General features: G+C 40.3%; 1 long non-coding RNA gene across 1 annotated transcript; it reads left to right on the top strand.

Annotated features, from left to right (window-relative positions):
* The first annotated feature begins 18,004 nt into the window (after nucleotides 1-18,004).
* LOC110864036 lies at nucleotides 18,005-20,089 on the top strand. Its single transcript, XR_002549564.2, has 3 exons — nucleotides 18,005-18,707; nucleotides 19,409-19,478; nucleotides 19,951-20,089. It is a non-coding gene; the product is annotated as an uncharacterized LOC110864036 (long non-coding RNA).
* The last annotated feature ends 3,837 nt before the right edge of the window (nucleotides 20,090-23,926 follow it).

The raw sequence follows: 23,926 nt of genomic DNA, 5'->3' as shown, positions 1-23,926 counted from the left end.
TAGAAACCTTACGTGAAATTCTAACTTTGGAAATCTTGTGTTCTTATAACCATTCTTTCATTGTAATCGTTGTAAAATACGGAACTTGCTTCGTAAATAAAACTTGTACATTACACTTTTTACCTAGTTAAATCATGTTTTATTTCATATTTCACCTTGTTACAAGTTAGGGGAAACATTGTTGCACATTATTACACAACTTAACTAACAAAATTACTCATTATAATGTTTTAAAAAAATAAAAAAAATAAAGAAATATGGCAGCCCCAATTCAGCAAAATTCAGCCCATATAGTTGGGTTTTGTGGGCTAGTTTCAAGGTGTAACCCCTTCTAAACACTTCCAAAGCCCAACCCATTGAAACCCTAATCCTTCCCCCTATAAATACCACTTATAACCAGCCTCCCTACCACTTTTGCAACCCTAAAAACTCACAAAACATCCACCAAACCGTAGCTGAAAGCAAGGGTTCGAGTAGATTGACACCCCTTCACGAAAATGAGCATAACTCACTCAATTCTTATCCGATTCACTCGATTCTTTTTCCTACTTGCTTGTATAATCATGGGGTTCGATTCCTAGACTTCTCCTTGGAGAAATCAGACCTGGAAATGCCCCGAAATAGTCCATAAACTTTCTGTTTGTTTTTATGTTCATCAAAAACTTGTTTAAACCTATGCAACTTGTGTCCAACACATCTCATACCTATGTCCTAATGCTTACAACTTATCCCATGGTTGGTTAAGCTTAAAAACAAGGTTGAGACATTTAAAATCAGAGGATTAAACCTCATAAACTTGGTGTTTTGTTTAGGGTTTTTAACCCACAAGTCATGTCAAACTTTGTCTTTGATACATGAGTGATTATGGAACAACTTGGGTTGTCCAAACATACAATCCTCATATGATTTGATGATTTCTCTTAATTAGTGTGTATATTTCTTATTCTTTATTGTATGTTCATGACCCTCCTTGGTTGTTTTTTTTACATCAAGTGTAGTGGTGAACACATAGAGGTGCCTAAATGGAAGACTTGATCTTCCTACCTCCTACATGACTTCTATGACATTTAGAGGTACCAAAATGAAGATTTTAATCTTCTACCTCATGCTTGAACTATTGGACATATATTATATAACCTAAATATATTATTCGAATAATCGAATCTTTGATGATGAACTAGTGTTCATATGTCGGGGTACTAGATTACATCATCCTAGACTATGATAACTTGTCACGATTCTAATGGAACCTTGTTCCATGAAAACATCTAAACTCCTTCGAGTTTCCTAGTGTCAAGAACAAGCATCATATGTACTAAATGATTATTTTCCATGTTATTCTCATATCTTATTTTTATGTTGTTTTAAACACCGAATCTCGACTCTAAACATACTTGAACCTTAACCCTTATACATTCGGACTCTAAATCTCTACTCGTCAACAATTGGATAATCGAAAAACATATGCAAACTTTGTGAGTATACTCGTACTTTTCCCCTTTTACTTTTACCACTTTTGGGGTGTAACATGTTTACCTATTGAAACTTACACATGAACTTTTGTTTAAACACACGAACATTCCTATAACAATGCTTGTATATGTGATGGCTTGATACTTTAAATTTGGGTGATTCTTATGTGTTGAACTTATCATTAACTTCGTACGAGCCAAACCTTGACATATGTAGCGCTATAGGATTAACGACCCGCCTCTACTGAAACTTTGGTTATGTCATGAGCAAGTTGCGTTTTCTTGGTTTGATATGTTATACACATGCCATATTTAATGTTTATCTTGAATCGCATGCTTGCTATGAGGAATTGTTCACACTTTTATCGTATGCTATGTATGTACCAAACTTGTATACTCGCCTTTGCTTTTGCATTGAATTATTTTAAACATGTTACAGGTTGATGAGGACGATGCTAAAAAAAGAAATAGCGTTGATGCCTAGATACACATATAGACGTTAGGGTTTAATATGTTGTATCAAATTTTGTTATGTTATCATGTTGTTTCGTTAAACTTGTTGTATTTGAATCTCTTGTAATGTTGACTATTTGAAGTTATGAAATGAAATGAAATTTGGATTTTCTAAATATTGTCACAAATAGCGTTATGATGTCTCTAGCAATCTTCACACTTCGTCTCATCCCGATGTTTCCGCCATTGGTTGGGGTGTGACAGATTGGTATCAGAGCCAAGGCACGAGTACTGTTTTCTCATGCCAATTACTCTTCGAGTAATCTCCGCCTAAACCGAGTACTTCCCGAGTACTCTCAAAGTGATATAACCCTTCCTCCAAATTCCAAAACAGATGCACATGATATTACATATGCATGTGACTTAGATTGTTTATTTATTCATTTTAATCCTATAGGATGAGCAAATACCAAAAGACTTGTAATAATTGTGTTTATACTAGTTCTTAAATTAAAACTAACGAAAGTATATAACGTGTAAATGTTAAATGTAATTGTTTAATTCTATAATACCTTTCTTATGGTGTATGCTATAGTATTAAAAGAAAATTAAATGAAAACAATCCGTACATTTACAATTTTAGTCAGACCATCCGTGAAAAAAAATAATGCCCCCATCATTGGGCATTATCCGACACGTGGCATCTTAGTCAGCGTTGGGCATTATAGCAAAAATGGCGTAGTGGGGCATTATTCTAATAACGCCCATGCAATCATTTCCCAATTATTTTTTTTAATTTAAAACATAAAAAACTTCATTAATTTAAAATAAAAATTACACTACTTGAAAAAAAAATGAAAAAAAAAACAGAAAATAAAAAAACAGAAAAAAAAACCGAAAAAAATTAAAGTTAAAAAAAAAGAACATTATCTAGAGTCCATATTTTTCTCTATTTTTTTGGCGACGCATTTGCGCAAGGATCAACGCATCGCCTTGGAGGTGGTCGATAGGTTTGGACAAAAACTCAATGTCCTTTTCCATTTGCCTCGTCTCTTGCATCTCGTTAAACTTTTTGGTTTCGGCCACTCGTTCTTTCATAATCTCATAACGTTGGTGGCCGAGGTCGCGAATGTCTTGGAGACGACGGTTCATCTCCTCGAAATCTTCCTTTAACTCGAGATCGGAAGACGACTCGACCATTTTTTTCCCGGTTCCCTTTCTTCTACTGGTGGGTCGGGTCAACTCTTCTTGAATTCCCTCGTCAACGTCCACCACCTCATTTAAATCGACATTGCGTGCATCCGATGTCGGAGTTGACGGGTCAACGGAGGATGATGTTTTTGACCTTTTAGCTCGACGTCTACTACTAGACGTCATTGGATTAACTAGCGCCCACTTTGGACTTTTTCGTAGTAGCTCCCAACACTTATAGTACGTGAAAGGGCATTTCGTCCTCTCGAACTCCTCCAAAGTCCTCGTTAAAACCCCGACACCACTTTCACCGCTCGGGCGAGTATCGTAGTTACGTTGGTAAATTTCTTGGAACACGTGAGACTTGTTGTTGATGTCGGTCCATTTGCTAGAAATGGAATCTTTGTCCCGATGTTCGCCTTGACCCCACGTGCTAAAAAAGAGTGCACGAACCCTATCCCAAAAAAGGGACCCGTTTGAAAGTTTGCTACAAATTAAAAAAAAGTAAAAATATAAGTTGTATGTTAAAAATAAAAGTAAAAAATAAGTAAAAATAATAATAATAAAAGAGTTACCCGTTTCTTCGTCCTCCGAATGTCGAGCCACGCCCGAGTCAACGTGAATTCCTCGTCCTTCGTCCATTTAATGGTAGTTTTTGTACGTCGAGGTTCGTCCTTATCCTTCTTCTTATGCGACCTTCTGCCGCGTTTTGATTTGTCTTGCACCGGTTTGGGTTGCGTCTCCGGCACGACATCGACATCGGGTTCGGATTCAGGTTGTCTTTGTGACGATTGCGACCCGCCGGCTTGACCATAGCCGAAGGTGAGAGGTACAAACGGAGTGGCGCCAGTCAAGTAAGCCGCGTACGGTAAAAAGCTCGGGTCCATGTCTTGAAGGTTATACGGGTTTTGCGGTTGGGTTTTGTTCGGGTTCGTGGGTCTTGCGGGGGGTCGGAATAGATGCATGATTGTATAAAAAATAGGAGAAAGTGGGTTTTTTTGGTAAAAAAATAGGAGAAAGTAGTAGAGAAAGTGAGAGGTTTTTTATAAAAAATTAGAGAAAGATGGTGATATATATATATATAGTGGGTAAATTTTTGAATTAAAAAAAAAATATACACAATTGACCGTTGCCAACGTTCAAGTCTCGCCCCCCTATGCAAGTCCAGCGTTTTAATTAAAACGCCAACGGCATTTTTTTTCAAAAATAACGCCTGAAAAGCCGGCCCTAGTGGGGCTCGGGGCGTTTCCGGACGTTTTTTTTCAATTTTTTTTTTTAAAAGACGCCCCAGTACGGGTGGTCTCAGAATCAAGGTTGAGTAAAACAATTTGATATATAATTATAATTCATGATTTGGGTTGATAATTATACTATTCAACAATCAACCATAGAGGAAATCTCAATGCATCTTACGAGTTATCTAGAACTACATTTTTTTTTTTGAAAATTCAGTGATATTTGGTCACAACGATGTTAGTAAAAGTAAAATTAAACATTGTATTAATCTTAACATTGAAACATTGTATGATTCCTAACATTGGGAATATCTACGTGTAACGTAATATATACTCTCAATATTATTAATAACTTAAATACAATCTCAATATTATTAATAACTTAAATATAAATGTTAAGTGAAACATTTACCAAATTTTTACTGTGTTAACTTATTATCGAATTCTTACTTTTTATGACATATTGATGTCTAATCCCATCACCGGCACTTTCAAATAACGACATAATATTTAAAGTCTTTCGACTTCCATACGAGACAAAATGTATAATTGCTCGATGGTAGGGCTGTTCACGAGCCGAGCCGAACCGAGCGGACCTTTGCTCATGCTTGGCTCGTTTACAAACCGAACCGAGCGGAGCGGCTCATTTAAAACCGAGCCTCAAATCAAGCGAGCATTTTTCAAGCAGTAAATATTCCGAGCGAGCGTCGAGCGATTTGGACAACCATGTCGCCCGATTGAAATTCGCTAAGAGAGCTAGTGACAATGTTCGATCTCAATTTTTTCTGTCTTTAAAAATATGCACGTTTCATAACATAATATTTCTCTTATGAATAACAATGTTGTGGCCGATGAGGCGATGATCATATTGCACGAACAATTACGTTGACAGCAGGAGACGATCGACTTAAGGTAATAACATAAAACATTGAGACGATGAACAGCTTGTCATTTATCGATTTAGGATTTAACTTTTAGGTTTTGATATTAATTTTGTATTGGCGTGGTTGGGCTACTACATATAGATATAGTTGTAAATTTGTATATAGTGGACCAAAATCTAATAGAGTGGTATATATAAAACTATAAATTTAAATTATATTGAATAACGAGTTTCAGGACCGGTGAGCATTTTGCTGATGTAGTAGATTGGAGTCTGAATGTTTTCCCGCTCTACCATTAATACTGCGCCAACTGCCACCTCCGCGGCTGACAAATACAAGATTAATGGTTCTTTTTCCTTTGGCGCGGTCAGTGTTGGTAATTGGATTAAATATTCTTTCATTTGCTTGAACGCTGCTTCTGCTTCGGGTGTCCATTGAAAGGGAGTTTTCTTACCGCAGTTTCGCAGCGTACTGATAAATGGGTAAGATTTTGCTGCATGATTGGCCAAAAATCTATTTAGAGCTGCTAATCGTCCGGCAAGCCTTTGCATTTCTTTGACTGTTGCCGGTGATGGCATTTGCTGAATGGTCTGTACCTTCTCTGGATTGACTTTAAAACCGTCTTTGGTAACTATGAAACCCAAAAACTTTCCTTCTTCCATTCCGAAGGAGCATTTTGTCGGGTTCAATTTTAAATTTACGCTTCGTAAGGAATCGAATGTGCGTTGGATATTGTTGAGCATAGTCTCCTCTTCATGACTCATGATGACGAGGTCATCCATGTATACTTCGACAGTTTTGCCAATATCCTCGCTAAAGATTGTGTCCATTAGGCGTTGATACGTGGCGCCTGCGTTGCGCAACCCAAACGGCATTTTGGTGTAACAGTAGATGCCTTTGTCTGTGCGAAATGCGGTTTTTTCTTCGTCGTCTTCTTTCATCTGGACCTGGTGATAACCCTTATAGCAGTCGAGAAAGCATTTCCACCTGAATGATGCTAAAGAATCGACTTTCTTGTCTATTTCTGGGAGCGCATAGCAGTCTCTAGGGCATGCTTTGTTGAGGTCTTTGAAGTCGACGCACATTCTCCACCCGCCGTTATGTTTTTGCACCATGACTGGATTGGCAACCCATGTATGGTATTTCACTTTGCGCAAGATTCCCGCGTTGAGCAATTCTGTTACTTGCTCGTCCATCGCTTTTGCTTTTTCTTCGCTGAAGTTGCGCCTTCCCTGAACGACCGGATCTACTGATGGTTTGATGTTTAAACAATGTTGCGCGATATCGCGTGGTACCCCCGTCATGTCCGCTGGGCACCAGGCAAATATATCTTTGTTATTAGATAACAAGCTTTTCAGCTGTATCCGTATTGTTGGTGACATGGCATGTCCTAGCAAAATGGTTTGCTCTGGGTATTCGCCGTTCAAAACCCATTTCTCTGGTTCATTTGGTGCTGAAGTTTTGACTGCCTTCGCTGGGGGTTCATCATCTACAGACATGACTTCCTTGCTTGAATAGAGAATTGCAACTCCGGTTTCTGTTGGAAATCCACAAGCCGCATGCGAAATGGAAGTGATCATGCTGAATTCTCTTTGCGACCTTCTTCCGAGCAAAATGTCATGTCGTGATGTTGCTGGCATGACCATGAAATTTACTGTAACTGTTCGTGAGTGTTTGCCGTCTGACAAAGTTACCGGGAAAGCGATTTGTCCCAACGGGAAAACAGCTTCATTACAGAATCCGGTGAGAGGAAAATCGACCGGTTCCAATCGTGCTTTATCTTCCGGATCTAGTTGCTTAAAACACTGCTCATATATGATATCCATTGAACTTCCTGGATCTATGAACATATAGTCCGTCCGGTAATGACCAAAAATACCGGTGATAATTACTGGTCGTTCTTCCTGAGGGCCCCCCAGGAACAACAGGGAACACGACTTGTTGTTCTCTCCAGTGTTGATCATAATTTCGTTTGCTTGCTCTCCGTGATGGTCCCCCTTGAACCATGTGTATTTGTTCCTGATGACCGCCATCTTTGTTTTGGCTAAATTGGATGTTTCTCCAAGGTGGGTTTACCAGATTCAATTCTGTACTGTTGACTCCTTCTCCAGATCTGATGTCTGAGGAATCAGATCTGGTGATTGTGTTTACAGCAGTCTGGTATTTACTAATCCCAAGCTTTGGGAATCGTTTTTGCTGGTAATTGTTTCCGACGTTTGGTCGAGGACCATGCTGTCGGTGAGAAGATGAATTTTCTGCCATATGCAAAAACAGAAAAATGAGATGAACTGAACCGAAACGAGATAGGAACTAGAAAAACTGAGAAAACGGTGGGCGCCAATGAAGAAACACTAGATAAATGGTCGGAACCGAGATATCTAGGGGGTTTGAATCCGCATGAAAGGTTAGTTCTCTCTCTATTGGTTCAGTGATTGCCGAGCTCCTTCTCCGGTGATTCTGCAAAACAGAGCACCGTTAGCCTCGTCAAGGGGAGAAAAGGGTTCTCTCCTTGACCCGACTCCGGTGTGAGAATAAGTATTTGTATGGAGAAGGTAAAGGTAAGTGAGTAGTGAGATTGGATCTGATTTTTTACCTGAAGAATTCTCCTATTTATAACCGAGAGTTTGGGAGGGAAAATCTGTTATTGAAAAGATAACGGAAGATGCTAACACCGTAGCGGTTATCTTTCCTTCCGTTACGTCTTTTTACTCTTCGTTAAGTTGCTTTGATCCGACGTAAGTGCACACGGATCACGACTTGATCTACGGTTGGGGAATTGCCACGTGGAAAGTGGTTTGAGTGGAGATCATTCTCCAATTACATGTTATCGTTGTGATTTCAGGAATGTTTGTGATGATGACACGTGTCCAGACGGTTATAACCGTCTGGGTGGTGCACGATTGTATTTCTTCTAGAAGATTACTGCTGTAATCTGGTGTGACACCTCTTAGTGTGTACACAGCTGAACAAATCCCAGTCTGGGTAAAATAATATCCAAGTCTGGATATTTGGGTGGACATTTCGGTCTCAGGGTTTTGACCCTTTTAAATGGAAGGCGGCGCAAGGGTTCAGTTTTCCCTTTGGGCGCGCGACTATTGTTCGTCGGTTTCTTTCTTCCTTCTGCAAGACCAATGCGCGGCCGCGCAAGGTTAGAAAGGTTAAAAGGTCGGTTTGGTGGTATGGTCCCATATCTTTTTGTGGGATTTTTGGGACCTTACCCCTTCAGGTTTCCTCCTGAATTGGTGTATATGCAATTATGCCTAGTGAACCCACAAGTAGGGGTGCAAACGAGCCGAGCGGCTCGCGAGCTACTCGAGATCGGCTCGAGAAAAAGCTCGGAACGAGCCGAGCGTTATCGAGCCCGAGCCAAGCTTGAGCCTCAAAACAAAGCGCGTTTGTTTATCGAGCCCGAGCTCGAGCCTCACATGTGAAGCTCATTAGGCTCGTCGAGCCTTAGTGTAAACGAGCCGAGTCGAGCCGAGCTTATTTAAACTTGTTTACAAGCCGACCTCGAACCTAAAAATAAGCTTATTTAGTAAACGAGCCCGAACCCGAGCTTTACTTATCGAGCTCGCAAGCCTAAAAAGTCTATTACTTATATTATTTTTTTAATATACTAATAAATAGATAATAAACGAGTCGAGCCCGAGCCGAGCTCGAGGTTGATAAAATACAAACGAGCCGAACTCGAGCTTTGAAAACAAAGCTCGAATCGAACCAAGCTCGAGCCCGAGCTCTCATAAGTTAATCGAGCTCGAGCTCGGCTCGGCTCGTTTGCACCCCTACCCACAAGAGGGTTTTCCCATATTTATTGGGTTTTCTCCTAGATTGGTGTATATGCAATTATGCATAGTGAAGATGGATATAATCGGGCGATTCCGCCATGGCCGGCCCTGAGGGTGGGCGAGGAGGACCACCGGCCAGGGCCCGATATTTCGAAGGGCACATTATTTAAAAAAAAAATCCGATATTTATAGGTAAAAAAGTAAATTAATAGGGTATATCCATATAAACACCAACATAGGCCCACTTACAAAACTATTTTTCTAGTTTAGATTAGTTATTAGTAGGGCTGTAAACGAACCGAACGTTCAGCGAACAGTTCGTGAACCGTTCGGCGGGAAGTTCGTTTATGTTCGTTCGTTTAGTTAATGAACGAACACGAACAAGAAATTTCGTTCGTTAAGTTAAACGAACGAACATGAACAGAGGTTGCATTCGTTCGTTTATGTTCGTGAACGTTCTGTAATGTGTTCGTTTATGTTCGTGAGCATTCAATAATGAGTTCATTTATGTTTGCTCGTTAATATTTATTTGTGTTAGTTCGTTTAAAGGTTTTTATATGTTGTATTTGTTTTATTATTTCTAGTTTTTAAAATTTCGAAACCCTAGTTATCTTATATACCTCTTAGAACATCCTTTATTTCACTATTTCAATTTTAATTTGTGTTTATCATGTTTTTGATAATCACGCCAACTGTGTTCGGATAATTATGTTATGTGTTTATTTATTTTTTGTGGATTCTTCGTAATGTTTGTGATGAAAATGCAGATTTTATTCTAAAATGAATATTATGTTCATAAACGTCGTTTGTGTTCATTTATGTTCATGAACATTTGTTAGAGTTCATTAGCATATGGTAAGTGTTTGTGAACAGTTCACGAACATGTTCGTTTCCTTAATGAACGAACACGGACAAGAAATCTCATTCGGTAAGCGTTCGTGAACAGTTCATGAACAAGCTTGTTCCTTAACGAACGAACATGAACAAGGCCATGTTCATGTTCGTTCGGTTCATTTACAGCCCTAGTTATTAGCCCATTGTCATTAGGTTTAGATCGCCTAATACCCAATTGCGTTAAAGCCTTAGGGCACATTTTTTCGAGTTCGAACAGGGTACACGAATTCTCGCGGCCTGCCCTAGATTCAGCTGTTGGCACGATGATGCTCTAGTGGTCAATCAATGATCCAAATTTGCCGTTCAAAATTAAAATGTATATGATAGTATCTACAAATATTTAGAGAAACAATAGCCTATACAATTATGTATTATGTATATAAGTATAAGGATAGGAGCTGACTATAGAGTCCAAATTTTCTAAAAAGTCATAAAATACCATAATATCAACTATAAAACAAAAGTCATAAAACACCATAATATCAACTATAAAACACACCGAAAACCCACAAATAACATAATTAATATTACTAAAACATCATATATGTGTGTTTTGTGTTGTGATTTGGATGGCAAGACTCTGATTATGGAGTCACAAACATTATTGTGTTTTATGTTGCTTAGTATATTGTGCTTTATATTCATAGTTCTGCGATGGTGTGTTTGAAGTTTTTATGGACTATTAGGGTTTGAATATGATGTTTTAGAAATATTCACTCAGTTATTTATGGGTTTTATGTGTGTTTTATGGCTGAAATTATTTGTGGGTTTTATGTGTGTTTTATGGCTGAAATTATTTGTGGGTTTTGTGTTGTGTTGGAATCACGTTTTAAACGCTTAAACGGAAAGTTTAAATTTTAGACAAAAGGCTCATTACGGGTCATAATATGGGTCATTATGGTCCGGAATCTAATTCAAATATTTTTGCTATGTTGAACATATTAAGGATTGTACTACAGTACCTTTATGGTCCATAATAGATATGAAAAACTTTGATCCAAGTCAGACACACTACGGACCGTAATTGTAAGGCTTACAGTACGTAACCAAATAAGAATAAATCTAGATAACGTTTTAGTTGGCATATTCGTACTTTACACATGATGAGGCTTAGCCTATGCACTGTCGGCACGATTGAGCATTGATCTTAGTTTAGTATGCACATGATAATCATCATTTGATTGTTTAACGTGATCGGATACTTTAGTGAACAACCACGTTTATACGCAAGCCTGGTCATCATGGCTACTCATTCTCCAATCCTTATCCCGGATATTAGACAAGTGGAGGGTTCAAATGAGAGGATTTTTTTTTGTAAGAAGAAGAGAGAAAAAATTTCAACTAATAAGAATGTTTCAATTAATATTTGTATTAAATATTAGCGTAAAGTATATTTGTAAACTTACATAGATCATTAATTTGTAGTTTTACTCTTTAATATTTAACTACATTAAATCTGTAATTTATTTTCAATATATATATCTTTTCAAAGAAAAAAATAATTAGTGTATGACAGATTACGAGTTGTGTATGATAAAGCGCATGATAAATTTCGGTATGTGTAGATAAATTTTGATGTGTCTAGGCAAAAAAAATTATTGTGGATGATGATAGTCTTTATAACTAATTAGTTAGTCAAAGAAAATAATAAATGAGATTAGAGAAAAACTATTTAATGTTTTACAATTTTATCATTTGTTCTTTTCTTCTCAATTAAATCTTCTTCTCAAATGATCACCCCCTATTAGACTAAAGCTATAAATAAACATGACTTATTAAGATAAGGTCGGTTTATTTTGTCACACCCCCAAAATCCACATGCGGAGTACCACCGCTTGGAGGCGTGACTGACCAGGATCCAGCCACCAATTATACTGAGCAATTTAATTAATAACATAAGTAATACTCACCAACCACAAGGTTAGCAAATATCATAGTCAAAGTTCAAAAGTTTTAAGTTTAAGTAATAGTTCAGATAAGTAGCGGAAGCATAGCCAAAATAGTTTAGAACAAGATTCTTAGTTCAAGTTTGTTTAGAACCCAACACACGGGTTAGACGACCACTACACATCCGCAAGCTGCAAGCTCCTGAATCACTGGGTACCTGCAAATGATGCAGTAGGGTATCAACATAATGTTAGCGAGTCCACGAGGTGTCAAGTTTTAGTTTTTGAAAACGTAAGTTGTTTAGATAAAGCATTTATAATCACGTTGTGGGGAGCTACCCCATCTGTAAGCTCACTAAACTGTAGATACCGAAACTGTTGACGGAAAGTTGTTGTGCCCCGAGTCAATGTCTATCGTCATTGACCAAGATGCAAGGTCTACTAGTTCACGCCCGATCCCCCCGGTCACGGTGTGAGGTTGTCAAACCTAATAGCGCTATCAACTAATAACCCGTTCGCCCCCGGCGATTAATCGGTACTGTAAGCAGGGACTTAAGGTGATAGAGTTTTGTTTAGCTTGGCTAGTTGTGATTTATAAATAATATCCAAACGTATCTCCCCCGGAGATAGTAAGTACCCATTCGGAATTCCCCCGGAAATAATAGTTCAAAAGTATTTTTCCCAAAGTTGGCAGTTTGTCCGTGTCCCTCCCTGGGACGCATGCTTTTAGTGTGTGAACTCACCTTGGGTTGCTCGGCAGATTAGGTTACTTGGTCAAGCACGCTGGTCACCACGTCCTAGCATGGTTACCAGTACAGGTCAGGTTTGGGGGCAGAGAATGTCACGTATAATCCTACACGTATCTAACACATAATATGCATATAGTTATCTGTTGAGTTATTGGGCCGGCTCTAGCAATTGCACAGTCAAACAGTAACAGTTAACACATAGTCCAGTTAAACAGGCAGTCCAAACAAATCCCGTAGTGGCCCAATAATTAAAGTAAGCAGCCCAGTCGAGACAAGGTGGTCTCGACTCGAGAACATGCGGTCTTGAGTCGCAACCAAGAGGTCTCGAGTTGTAATGGCTGGTCTCGAGTGGTGCAGGCATGACTCGCAACCTCAGAGGTCTCGAGTCCAATCTCGAGTTGTCACTATGTGGTCTCGAGTCGAGACCTTGATGGTCTCGAGTCCCTGAAGTCCGTTTTTGAGTTGCTTGGTCTGGGTCTCGAGTCGCAACCGTTTCGGTCTCGAGTTGTAGCTCCATGGTCTCGAGTCGAAACCAGAGGTCTCGACTCATTTGCCTGCTGATTCTGGTGCATCTGCCCGCATTGTACTATCCAACAGAATTCCGATTTCATGATATTGTGTACTATCCAATGATATCGCACAAACATGTTTTCTTGTCTAAACCTTAATCAAAACAGATCAAATACACCATTTTTCAAATATCCAAATCACATTCAAACATGTTCTTCACATATTCAAATATTTCCTATTATATTCAAACAAGTTTTTATCACTTTGCACATAGTAAATCAAACAGTTTCATCATCATCGACTACTAACTCTAGTGTAACCAATCAATACAAAAACATGCTTGTATACTACTTATTATCAACATTCATCCATTTAACATTCAAACCGCAAACACTCATTATACTACCTATTCCTTCATACAAACGCACATTTTTAAGCATATAATTCATAAACCATGAGTAACATCTTCCTACACAATCATCAATCAACACTTTCATCATACATTTTCATGTGTTTGATAAGAAACACTAACCGGTTGTGAAAGGCACCGAGTCAAGGAAGAAAGTGAGAAAATGAAGTGTCCGAGTGACGATGATGAGCTTGACCGACCCTCCTTGTTGTTGCCGATTGAATCCGAGAGAAAGAGGAGGAGGTGAGCTTGATTGTTAGGGTTTTAGTGAGAGAGAAAGAAGGAGTGTGTGTGTGGGAGTGAGTGTGGGAGAATGATGGAAAATGAGGGATGGTCGGCTTGGGCATGGGTTTTATACTCGGTTTGGGTGGTGCACCCTACAAAGGTTCCGAGTGGGCTCAAAGGGGTTTGCAGCCCCAACCGGCCCAACTATTTACTGTTCACTCGAGACCGGGTGGTCTCGAGTCGGGTCCTTGTGTTGTTGGGCTGGGTAGGTAGGTTGGCAGCCCATAGTGTGCAAGGGAGGGGTCTCGGCTCACTAGTATACACACATACATATATTATACATACATGCAACACATAACATAACGAGATAATCACAACTTTCATTTAATAATTCGTACGTGCACATTGCTAATACAAGAGGGTTACTCAGGAAAACCTAGAGTGTCACATTATCCCCAAGTTTTAAGAACTTTCGTCCCGAAATTTAAGGCAGCCACTGTCATGCTAGTATGAGTGCGACTTTTCAACGGGGTGTCACATCATCCCCCCGTTAGTTTGGAATTTCGTCCCGAAATTCGGTTGTAGCTTCAGTGCTGGGGGTTTCGTTTGGGAACAACTGGGGATACTTGCACTTCATCTGGTCTTCCCGCTCCCAGGTAAACTCTGGGCCACGTCGCGAGTTCCAACGTACTCGCACGAGAGGTATCTGGCTACGTTTGAGGGTTTTGATCTCTCGATCCGTGATCTCAATCGGTTCCTCAGTAAAGTGTAGCTGTTCGTCAATAGTGAGTTCCTTGAAGGGGATTATGAGTGTTTCATCTGACAGACACTTCTTCAGATTAGACACGTGGAAGACGTTGTGCACCGCAATCAGCTCTTCAGGCAGATTCAATCTATACGCAACCTTACCGATTTTCTCAGTAATTTCGAATGGTCCAACGTATCGCGGATTAAGCTTGCCCCGTTTACCAAAATGAACCACACCCTTCCAGGGTGAGACTTTAAGTAGAACCCGGTCCCCGACCTGGAATTCTAGCGGTTTCCTACGCTTATCAGCGTAGCTTTTCTGACGGTCACGAGCTGCCGCCATGCGTTGTCTGATCTGGGCAATCTTCTCTGTGGTGTCTACCACCAGTTCTGGGCCTGCGACCTGGCTGTCACCAACTTCCACCCAGCAAAGAGGTGATCGGCATTTACGACCGTACAATGCCTCGAAGGGTGCTGCCTGAATGCTGGTGTGGTAGCTGTTATTGTAGGAGAATTCCACTAGCGGTAGATGCTTCTCCCAATTCTTGCCAAAATCGATCACACACGCTCTAAGCATGTCTTCCAGGGTTTGGATGGTGCGTTCAGACTGCCCATCCGTTTGTGGGTGATAAGCGGTGCTCATGTCCAAACGTGAGCCAAAGGATTTGTGCATAGCTTGCCACAACTCGGAAGTAAATCGTGCATCTCGATCGGAAATAATGGAAGTTGGCACCCCGTGCCTCGAAACTACTTCCTTTAAGTAAACCTCTGCCAAGGTAGAAAACTTGTCTGTTTCCTTAATAGCCAAAAAGTGTACGGACTTGGTCAATCGATCTTCTATTACCCAAATAGTGTCATTCCCGCGTTGGGATCTTGGTAGGCCAGTGACGAAATCCATGGAAATTTGCTCCCATTTCCATTTCGGGATTTCGGGTTGTTGGAGTAGGCCCGCTGGTTTCTGATACTCTGTCTTGACTCTTGCGCAGGTCAAACATTTGCTGACATATGTTGCTATGTGGGCTTTCATGCCAGGCCACCAATATGTAGTCCTTAAGTCATGGTACATCTTATCCGAACCAGGATGTACTGAGTAACGGGACTTATGGGCTTCGTCCATCACAAGTTCACGTAGATCTCCATAGAGTGGGACCCAAATGCGCCCTGTCACATAGTAAGCGCCATCTTCTTTTTGTTCTAATCGCTGCCTCGATCCTCGCAGGGACTCAGCCCTGATGTTCTCAAGTTTCAGAGCTTCAACCTGAGCATTTTGAATCTGAGTAGGGAGGTTAGACTGGATGGTAAGTTGTAGCGCTCGCACGCGCTTGGGCGCAGTGTCTTTTCGGCTGAGGGCGTCTGCCACGACATTGGCCTTGCCCGGATGGTACTTGATTGCGCATTCATAATCATTCAAGAGTTCGACCCATCGACGTTGTCGCATGTTTAATTCCTTTTGCTTGAAGATATGCTCGAGACTCATGTGATCGGTGTAAATAGTGCACTTGGTACCGTACAGGTAATGTCTCCATATCTTAGGAGCAAAAACCACTGCTCCCAGTTCCAAGTCGTGCGTAGTGTAGTTCCTTTCGTGAGTCTTAAGTTGTCAAGAGGCGTAGGCAATAACTTTCTCGCGTTGCATTAACACGCAACCGAGCCCGTGAATAGACGCATCGCAGTAAACCACAAAGTCGTCGGTACCTTCAGGTAACGAGAGAATAGGAGCACTACAGAGGTTATCCTTTAGCTTCTGAAATGCGGATTCCTGAGCTTCATTCCATTTGTAAGCAATACCCTTCTGAGTGAGAGCCGTGAGAGGCTGAGCAATCTTCGAGAATCCCTTGATAAATCTACGATAGTATCCTGCCAATCCCAAGAATTGCGAACTTCGGTCGGAGTTTTGGGCGTAGGCCAATTCTTTATTGAGTCGATCTTAGCTGGGTCGACGTGAATTCCATCCTTATTGACCACGTGCCCAAGGAAATGGACTTCTCGAAGCCAGAAGTCACATTTCGAGAACTTGGCGTACAGTTGCTCATTGCGAAGGAGTTCAAGAATAAGACGCAGGTGTTGTTCATGCTCCTCTTGATTTTTCGAGTAGATCAGGATGTCGTCAATAAACACAATTACGAATTTGTCGAGGTAAGGCTTGCACACTCGGTTCATGAGGTACATGAAAACCGCAGGCGCGTTAGTCATTCCAAAGGGCATGACAAGGAATTCGTAATGACCATAACGAGTTCTGAATGCAATTTTGGAGATGTCTTCATTACGGACTCTTAGCTGATGATAGCCCGATCGTAGGTTAATCTTAGAGTAGTAGCTCGATCCTTGCAACTGATCGAATAGATCGTCGATACGTGGGAGAGTGTAGCGATTCTTGATGGTAACCTTGTTTAGCTCACGATAGTCGATGCACATTCGGAATGTGCCATCCTTCTTCTTAACAAAGAGCACTGGTGCTCCCCAGGGTGACGAACTAGGGCGGATAAATCCTTTATCCAATAGTTCATGTAGTTGCGTAGAGAGTTCCTTCAGTTCTGCGGGGGCTAGTCGATAAGGTGCACGAGCTATGAGCGCTGCTCCGGGAGCTAGCTCGATTTGGAATTCGACCTGACGGTGGGGAGGGAGTCCAGGTAGTTCTTCAGGAAACACCTCGGGGTAGTCGCGTACCACTGGAAAATCTTCAATCCTCTTTTCATTCTCCTGTGTGTTGGTGACAAGTGCTAAGATAGCGGTGTGCCCCTTTCGTAAACACTTCTGGGCTTTCAAGAACGAGATGATGCCTGTGACTTCTCCGCCTTTGTCACCTTGTACGATGAGGGGTTTGCCAGAACGGCGGGGGATGCGAACCATTTTCTCTAGACAGAGGATTTCAGCGCGATGTTTGGATAACCAATCTGTAACCCCCGTCAAAATCGACCCGTCTTAAAATACGGATCCTAAACTTTAATCCTCATAAATTTTCACGAAATAAATAAATCGTTGAAGGATATCGTTAATTTAATCCGTTATAAAAAATGGTTATTTATTTCTTTTATTTAACTAATTACAATTAGTTAATCTTATAATCTAAAAGTTTTATTCTTTTATAAAAATAATAATCCAGTTAGTCTTTCAAGTTAGATTGAGGTTACGTAAGTAACCTAGTTAGTTAAAACTAGTTAGTCCTATTAACATAAGTTAAGGGGCTAAGTTGTAACATTTTAAAACTTTTAATATAAACTAGTTAGGTTGGTTAACTTAGTTAGATAACTTAAACCAAGTTAATTCAACTAATTAGTTACACCTTTCCAAGGTTAAGGGGCTTCTTTGGCATTTTCCTAAAAATGAAGTACAAGGACTAGTTTTGTAATAAAGGAAACCTGTTATAAAACAAAGCACAAAAAAAAGGAAATGCCCAGATTCGAACCCAGGGTCTACCCGTCCAACAAACAACACACAGCCAGCTAAGCTACACCATGTAATCGTATAAATTAGGAATGCTTAATATTATTAAACTTACTAAGTTTGACTTTCTTTTTAATCCTTTTGCCGCCACTGTTGACAGCCATGAACATCACAACCTTAGTTTCCTTCCTTGCTCTTCGTTGATTTTCCGGTGATGAGTTGATTTCCGCGTTTCCAAAATTTTATAACAATCAAGACCATGATTTGATCTTGATTACGCGGTTTCCGTTTTTATAACAATCACGAACCCGGACGTTCATCAGTCCAGATTCCATGCACGCGTTTTCGGAAACAACCGACAACCACATTTCCGTTTTAAAAACCTCCACTGATTGCACGATGATTGATGTTAGTTGACTCCGTTCCATGAACATGGACTCGATCTTGGCACGCATACAAATCAATCACGACTCGTTTCCTTATTTCGCGAAGACTTGCGAGACACTATATAGACGACATCCTCACAACTGTTTTCGACACATCTATACCTCTCGATCACCCTCACCCTCGTTTAAACTCGCGAATCCCGACAACACTCGTCTCTCTTTGTCCCAGCCACCGCCGGAGAACCAAAGGCCACCGGAGACCTACCGACCATTCTTGTTCCATTATGCTTTCTCATTACAACCTCAGTTCGAATCTTTGGAGCGCCGGAGTTCGGAAGATGCCGTCGGAGTCCGTAAACACTGCCGAAGGTGCCCACAACTCGTAGACGGAAAAACAACTTGCCGGGAATTTATTTGACACGAGTCGCCTCAACCACGAGTCGGAACGAGGAAGCTCTCGTCGGATATACGCACCCGGGAACTCGTGATCCGTTTCGGTATACCTTTCAACCCACTCGTGTATAATCATTTTTTTTATATATATTTTTCTTACATATATACACTAGTTACATAGATAATCAAAACTCAAACTGTATTACACGATTTCTTGTTCAACTTGAGTTTTGATTATTCCTACTGAAAAGCAAACCAAGCCTTCTGGAAGTGTTGTAATATTTATTAAAAGAATTTCGTTGGCCTCAATAATCTGATACACCAATTAATCTATGAAAACAATTGTTTAGTTGGTTATTAAAATAAAATAGTTATTAAAATAAAATAGTTTAAGTTGTTAACATTGAAATTTCTATATGACTCTAGATAATAAACTTGCTGTTGTCCTAAATATGTTCTATTTCAACAAATCAGTTTTATTATTGAATTGTAAAATCAATTAAATTACTTACATAATTCTTATAAAACCAGTTCACTATTTACAAAAATATTATTATTATTTTCATTATTCTTTATTGTTATTATTATTATTATGATTATCATTATTAGTATTATATTATTAATATAATCATTATTGTTAGCTATAAATTAGCACCTTGTTAATTTTTATTAATGGTTATGTTACAAACTTTATCAATTTAAAACTTAACTTTTCAACTTATAATTTGAGTGCTTCCCTATCCATACTTAACGGTATAGGGAAATTCAAAACATTAAACAATAACAAATTCCCTATCTTATCTAGGTTAATCACTCTCGTTCGACTCCTTATTTTACGCTCGTGCATTATTACAAGAAAGCGCAACGCAATCAATGTGAGTATACATGACCCATTTTCGCTTTACACTTTTGGGTGCAATATGTATTACATATCAAACATCACAACACGTTAAACATTTTATGCACACTCTATCCTTATTCTATGTGATACATTTTAATCATGTTAGACATGTTATGCTACTGTAAACACCTAATGACTATGTGTTCATTAACTTCGTACAAGCCTCCCCTAACAATGGTAGCGCTATAGGTTGAGAAACGCCCCTCCTGTTCTACGAGCAGGTATTGTTAGGTTAAACTATGTCAACCTACTCAAACTCGTTTGGGTACACTTTAATTGCGTTAAACTTTGGTTTGGGCACATAGAGTAACATCATATACTGTCAATATGGTATGGGATTTCACATTTGGAATTGAGTAAACATTTTAAACATGTATATACTATGTATGAAAACTTGTATACTCGCCAACATGTTTTTGTTGACATTATTTTAATACATATTGCAGGTTGAAAGTACAAGATTCAAGAATCAAGCTAGGATGAACACTAGAAACCCACATAACATTTAAATTATTGTTGAACAATATGTTGTATTGTTTGGAACTATGTATTTCACTTTAGAGTTTATGAAATGAATTAAATAAATTATTGAAACATTTAGTGTTATGTTGTTTTGAGCAATTTGTTCGTCTCATCCCGATGTTTCCGCCATCGGTTGGGGTGTGACACAATCCATACCGATGACGACGTCGAAGCTTCCAAGAACGATAGGGAAAAGATCGATGCTATAGGCCTGACCAGACAGTACTAGTTTGCAGTCGTTGATAACATGTGAGGCCTCGATGTTTCTACCATTAGCTAACTCGACGATATGCTTAGAACTTAGCAACGTAGGCGGGTGCTTAAGCTTCTTACTAATACGTAGGGATACATAACTAGCATCGGCTCCAGAATCAAATAATACAGAAACATAACGATCATCGAGTAGGAACTTACCCGCCAGGACGTTGGGGTCATTCCTCGCTTCTCCAACTCCAATCACAAAAGCCCTTCCTCTTGCACCATTCCCAGCATTGTTGTTGTTTTGATCGTTGTTTCCAGCTCCCTGATTGTTATTGCGGTTCTGGTTCAGTTCAGGGCAATTCTTCTTAATGTGCCCCTCAACTCCACATTGGAAACAACCCTTGACGTTCCCATGATGTTGCTGCTGCTGCTGGTTCTGCCCCGTGGGACGTGGACTCCTACAGTCCTTGGCCTCATGCCCCATCTTGTTACATCGCTGACACTGACTTTTCCCACAAGGCCCGCTGTGGTGTCGGTTGCACTTGTTGCACTTGGGGTGGTTCCCGCGATAGCCACCCTGTTGTTGAGGGCCCTTGTTGTTGTCAGTTTTCCTTTGCTGGGTTGGGGCCTGAGTGGGGTTAGCATCCTTGCCTTGATTTCCTTCCCACTTACGCTTGTTGTCACCAGAAGTTCCAGTAGTTGCATTGATCCTTTTGGGCAACTTGCCCTGTTCCACAGCCTGATCAGTGAGTTTGTGAGCAAGACGAACTACTGGCTGAATGGTATTGAGGTTCGCTGCAGTCACATGGCTTCGGATTTCTGGAGCCAAACCCTTGATGTACAATTCGATTCTTCGATACGTCAAGACATGTTTGGGCAAAGAGCAGCATAGTCATTGGACTGTTGGGTGTATGCCTCGATCTCTGATCCAACCATCTTGAGCTCAAAGTACTCGTTTTCGAGCTTGTGGATGTCATCCCTGTGACAATACTCTTCCTTAATCATGTCCTTGAAATCTTCCCACGTAGTAGCATTAGCAGTTTCCAAACCAAACACCTGAATTTGCGCCTTCCACCAGGAAAGCGCGTTTCCTTCAAGCGTACCAGTAGCAAACTTCACCCAATTCGCAGGGGGACACTCACAGACAGCAAAGACGGCTTTGACTTTCTCAATCCAGTGCAGAAGACCTATGGCACCCTCAGTGCCATTGAAAGGGAGAGGCTTGCAATCCATGAAGGTTTTGAAAGTACACACATGTGGTTGCGCAGGCGCGTGCTGACCTGTTGTGAGAAGCGAAGCGAATAGGTTTAGGGGTGAAAAGACGGTGCGGCGGTGAGATCTAAACATCCTAAAATAATGAGTTTACCTCCAGGGTGAGCTGCGAAAGCTGCAGCCACCGTGTTGAGCAGGTTAGTGAATTGAGCCTGAGTCATGTTAATGTTTCCTCTTCCTCGTCCACTCATTGTCTTCATAATCAGAAAACATAGTATGAGTGTGATGTCGTAATGTAGCGAGAATGAGATAGGAGAGGGAGGTGTATCTATCTAACTAGGCACACTAGTACGTATAGCAAAACAGAATACATAAAGCAAGCAAGTAAACGCTAGTCCGAGCTATGAGGTCTAATGTGTTGAGTCTTGCACTTGGAGTGTAGTGTCGTCACGAGTCACGGGTTATAGTCTGGTTTTTCTCAAAAAGATTTCCCCTTTTTAAAACCAAGTTCACTATAACCAATGGCTCTGATACCAATCTGTCACACCCCCAAAATCCACATGCGGAGTACCACCGCTTGGAGGCGTGACTGACCAGGATCCAGCCACCAATTATACTGAGCAATTTAATTAATAACATAAGTAATACTCACCAACCACAAGGTTAGCAAATATCATAGTCAAAGTTCAAATGTTTTAAGTTTAAGTAATAGTTCAGATAAGTAGCGGAAGCATAGACAAAATAGTTTAGAACAAGATTCTTAGTTCAAGTTTGTTTAGAACCCAACACACGGGTTAGATGACCACTATACATCCGCAAGCTGCAAGCTCCTGAATCATTGGGTACCTGCAAAGCATGCAGTAGGGTATCAACATTATGTTGGCGAGTCCACGAGGTGTCAAGTTTTAGTTTTTGAAAACGTAAGTTGTTTAGATAAAGCATTTATAATCACGTTGTGGGGAGCTACCCCATCTGTAAGCTCACTAAACTGTAGATACCGAAACTGTTGACGGAAAGTTGTTGTGCCCCGAGTCAATGTCTATCCCCCCGGTCACGGTGTGAGGTTGTCAAACCTAATAACGTTATCAACTAATAACCCGTTCGCCCCCGGCGATTAATCGGTACTGTAAGCAGGGACTTAAGGTGATAGAGTTTCGTTTAGATTGGCTAGTTGTGATTTATAAATAATATCCAAACGTATCTCCCCCGAAGATAGTAAGTACCCATTCGGAATTCCCCCGGAAATAATAGTTCAAACGTATTTTTCCCAAAGTTGGCACTTTGTCTGTGTCCCTCCCTGGGACGCATGCTTTTAGTGTGTGAACTCACCTTGGGTTGCTCGGCAGATTAGGTTACTTGGTCAAGCACGCTGGTCACCATGTCCTAGCATGGTTACCAGTACAGGTCAGGTTTGGGGGCATAGAATGTAACAACTTACACTAAAATTAATACTTAGTAGATTAATTATCTATTAAGGAAACCCTAATTGAGAAACCCAAGCAATTCTGCATAAACCCTAAAATTTTCATAACAATCGGAATCAGGATCAGGGCCCCTAAAACTCAGGGGGGGGGGGGGGGGGTTAAACCCTAGTGGACATTTATCTTTTAAATTTGCTGTAGAATTGAAATTTGTTCGTACAAATTACTCACCAAGGCTATCTGAGACACGACACAACCTAGGCTAGGAAGTAGACCCGTCGCACCACGCGACGGGTACACATGTCTCTTTCGCGTGGTGCGAAGGGGGACATTTTCCAGATATAAATAGGGGATGTTGGCACTTGAAATTTGCTGTTCATTCGACGTTAAAACTCTAAACACACACGGAGATATCCTCTGTATACTGCACAAAACACACATTAAATCCCGAAACGCTGCCGCAATCAGGGTAATAACTCGATCGCTATTACGATTCAACGTCCGATCGATTATAACTGTCCAACGATTGTTTAAGTGCCGCTCAAATTGAGTTTATACTTTGTTATTCACCGTGATTTCGACTTGAATATTTGAGTGCTGTTCGAATTCGGACTATACGCTGTCATTCGTTGTGAATCCGCTGAATTGTTAAGTATTGCACTTGTAAATCGTTGTGAGGGTTTAATCTTGTGAATTGTCGTAACTGCTGTATTAGTTACTAACCCGTTTGTGTGTGCATTGTTATTTAAATTAGGTTAATCAAGGCTAACCAGTAGGCTTATACTCTGCTCGTTAAATCTGCAATGTGAGTCATTCTCTTTTTATCAACTGTTTTACAATACTCCAAATTATTTTCCAAAGTTATAATTACAGGGATTAAGTCTTTGTAATCACCAAATTACAGCCGGTATGTGGGGTATTGTGCACATTACTTTTATTTGTATCATTTTAGGTGAGCGAGCCTAAATCATGATATACACTATTAGGTAGTCGGACCGAAATAGTGATTAACGTCACTTATGGGTGAACGGACCCAACAGTGATATGACCACAGTCACAGATCCGG

Source organism: Helianthus annuus, chromosome 6, assembly GCF_002127325.2.
Source record: "Helianthus annuus cultivar XRQ/B chromosome 6, HanXRQr2.0-SUNRISE, whole genome shotgun sequence".
NCBI classification, from domain to species: domain Eukaryota; kingdom Viridiplantae; phylum Streptophyta; class Magnoliopsida; order Asterales; family Asteraceae; genus Helianthus; species Helianthus annuus.
This window is presented reverse-complemented; position numbering and strand designations above follow the sequence as displayed.